The following is a 3,552-nucleotide window of genomic DNA, read 5'->3' on the forward strand; positions in this document are numbered from 1 at the left end:
CCTGATGCCGTCGACTAGCCTTTTTGACCAAAGTCAACTATGATCTCTCTCTTGTGAACTTTTTAATTTAACACTCAATGCTCAGCTCTGAGGACTGAGGTCTATCAGGACAGGGCATGCTCAGGCAGTATACTGCCACAAACACAAACCAAGTGCGAGTCTCTCCAAGTCTGCAGTCTAGAGAAACAGGTTGGGTTTCTTTGATCTCTGTTTGTCCCCATTGTCTCTGTGACATTTCTGTAGAAGTTCAAGTTACATAATTAATATGCTGTGGGTAGCTTCGCATCTATCAACAGTTTTCTTGGCACTTGTTCAACAATTATGGGTTCCATGTAACTTTCTTGTCTTACACACTTTTTAATCTGGTCGTTTAATTCTACAGAACCCTCAGGTTTCTTTGATCTCCGTTTATCCAATTTTCTCTGTGGCATTTCTAGTGAAGTTCAAGTCAGATCATTAACATATTGTACACAAAAAAACAACCTTCTTCCACCTAAGAAACGACTCAGACCCTCTCTCTTTGACCGCACTGCTGAAATTCTGTTTACTCACACCCCACTGCTGAAATTCTGTTTACTCACACCCCACTGCTGAAATTCTGTTTACTCACACCTCACTGCTGAAATTCTGTTTACTCACACCCCACTGCTGAAATTCTATTTACTCACACCCCACTGCTGAAATTCTGTTTACTCACACCCCACTGCTGAAATTCTGTTTACTCACACCCCACTGCTGAAATTCTATTTACTCACACCACACTGCTGAAATTCTGTTTTACTCACACCCCACTGCTGAAATTATGTTTACTCACACCCCACTGCTGAAATTTTATCATACCTGGACTACTGCAATGCCATTCTCTACGGACTCCCTGTCAAAACACTGGACAGAGCTGTACAAAACTCAGCTGCCCGAGTCCTCACACACACCAAACCTTGGGACCACATCACCCCCACCTCACCACATCCCTTCTCCTCCTGGCACCTTTTTATACTATTTACCCCTTTTTTAAATCCAAAATGAACGTGAAGGCAGCTTACACAAGGGCCTTCTTTATAAACACCCAGAGAGAGAAACACACGCAACGGAGACATTGGAAAGGCATTCAAAGAGACTCCAGAAAGCGGTCTTAAATCTTAAAAAGGATACAAAGAGGGTGGTACAATGAGAGGGAGAATGAGAGACAGAGAGAGCGGGAGGGAGAGAAAATAAAGGTAGAGAGAGGAGGTGGAGAGAGAGAGATGGAGGGGGTGAGGCAGCCATGTATAAGAAATAGAGTGAATACAAAGGGGAGGTGGGACAGAGGATTTAGTGAAAAGAAGATATGACCGAGAGGGTGTTCTCAGTTGGGTTTTTACCTCAGTCTGTACAGATTGTATGCTGCTGGGGAGCTGTACTGCATTGGCTTCATACCTACCTGTAAGCACTATAGCAACAGCGCTGCCTCTGAACCCTACTCATCCAGAGCAGACACTCATAACTATCTAACCACGACCAATACAAATTCCACACAAGGATAAATAGACAGACACACAGTGGATGGGCTGCAGCAGGAGCAGTAGCAGAGCAGTAGAACAGAACACAGCCGTTAGCCGTTTGCTAGGTTTACAACCACCTGTGTTATCCTGTCCTTCAGGCAGTTGTCTTCTCTACCTGCCAGGTGTACCAGCGGCGGCCAGTGAAGGTGTGGATCTGGCAAACCTAAGATGGCTCCCCTACCAGCTGTCACTCTGTTACTGGGTCTCTCTGTTGTGATGAGTTCACAGAGAGTTGTGTGTGTGTATTGCTACTTTCTACCTAAGGCTGCATCTCTATTTGTTTACTGTCAAAATAAAAATAAAGAGGGTGTAAGGTCCAGGGTGTGCGTAAACAGATTCATATTCTATCATTATTTCAGAGTATGTTATAGTCGTTGGACTCAAATGCAAAAACAGACAGAGAGTAGCGACAATGCTGTATTAAGATCAGGGTCCCTGAATAAGTCACTTAAATTGAGTACTGATAACTTGAGCCAGTGTTGAAGGACCAGTGTCAACTCAAACCGTTTAATTTGATTTAGGACCGAACCCAATTTGCTGCTTGTAAATGTGATTGTGTGTCATGACTGAGGCCCGTATTAAGTCTACTTTATTTGACCCTATTTTGCTGAGTTAGTTATCATACAGGATTTAATTCTAACATTTTCAGAGCAAAGATGTCACTTTTGTCATACTTCTGTATTTTTCAGATGTCCTGTTGGTGGCTTATTGAACAGAACGCAACCCTTTGTTGTTTGTGTGTCTTAAATCAGCCTTCGAGACTAGTGTCTTCCCACTGGGCACAGACATCAGTTCAACATCTAGTTTTGATTTACATTTGGTTGAGTTGTCAACTAACGTGAATTCAATGTAAAATCAACAAAACATTTAACCATGTTATTGGAGTTGGAAAGTTGGAATGGAGTTGGAAAAAAAGACAAAATGCCCTTATGTTGATGACTTTTTGCAAATCCAATTATTTTTCCACGTACATTTTTGGGGTTGAAACGACATGGAAACAACATCGATTCAACCAGTTTTTGCCCAGTGGGAGGTTATTTTGGAGTTGCTAGCAGGTGTATTACGGTCAGTAACAGGGAAGGGGACAACAGCAATTCAACTGTTTGTCAGTAGCAGAACAAATTCAACTCAAGCAAAGACTAGCTTGTTTTGACAGTATAGCCTAGCTAACTAGCTGATTCCTCTAGCCTACATTAGCAATGAACAGATGATACAGCCCACCCCAATTCTAGCAAAGATACTTAACTCCCTTTCATATTTGGTTGTAGCTTGATTTGGTGTAGCCTAGCCTACAATGTGTGATGTATTTTTGCAGAAAATGAAGGCCTTTGTTCAAACAAATCATGGAGAATTTGGCTACAGGAGCAGTAGAAAATGATAAATGGAATTTTCACTTTGAGCACGTGCCCCACCCAAAGGCTGTGTATGGCCCTGCATCCATGGCATCTGTGTCTGGAGAAAAGTTGGTATATTCAGTGACTAGCATGTTCAGTGACCCTTACATTCAGAAGGATAAGATTTAGTGGCAAAACGGATAGTGTAAAAAATTAAAAGACAAAGAAATAATACAAATAATAAGACAAAGAACATTTGGTTCTCTGCCTCTTTCCAGCAACTGAGTTAGGAAGGACACCTGTATTGTTGTAGTGACTGGGTGTATTGATACACCATCCAAAGCCTAATTAATAACTTCACCATGCTTAAAGGGATATTCAGTGAATTATTATTATTTTTTATCTATCTACAATAGGAGCCCTTCTTTGCGAGGCATTGGAAAACCTCCCAGGTCTTTGTGTTTGAGTCTGTGTTTAAAATGCACTTCGACTGTGAGCCATATGTTGTTGTTAAATCATTATTACTGATGTGATGTCCACATAAAGCCATATGTTGTTGTTAAATCATTATTACTGATGTGATGTCCACATAAAGCCATATGTTGTTGTTAAATCATTATTACTGATGTGATGTCCACATAAACATTGTGTATTTTTCTTCTGTAAATGAAAGTTTA

The sequence above is a fragment of the Oncorhynchus mykiss genome, chromosome 5, assembly GCF_013265735.2.
Source record: "Oncorhynchus mykiss isolate Arlee chromosome 5, USDA_OmykA_1.1, whole genome shotgun sequence".
NCBI lineage: Eukaryota > Metazoa > Chordata > Actinopteri > Salmoniformes > Salmonidae > Oncorhynchus > Oncorhynchus mykiss.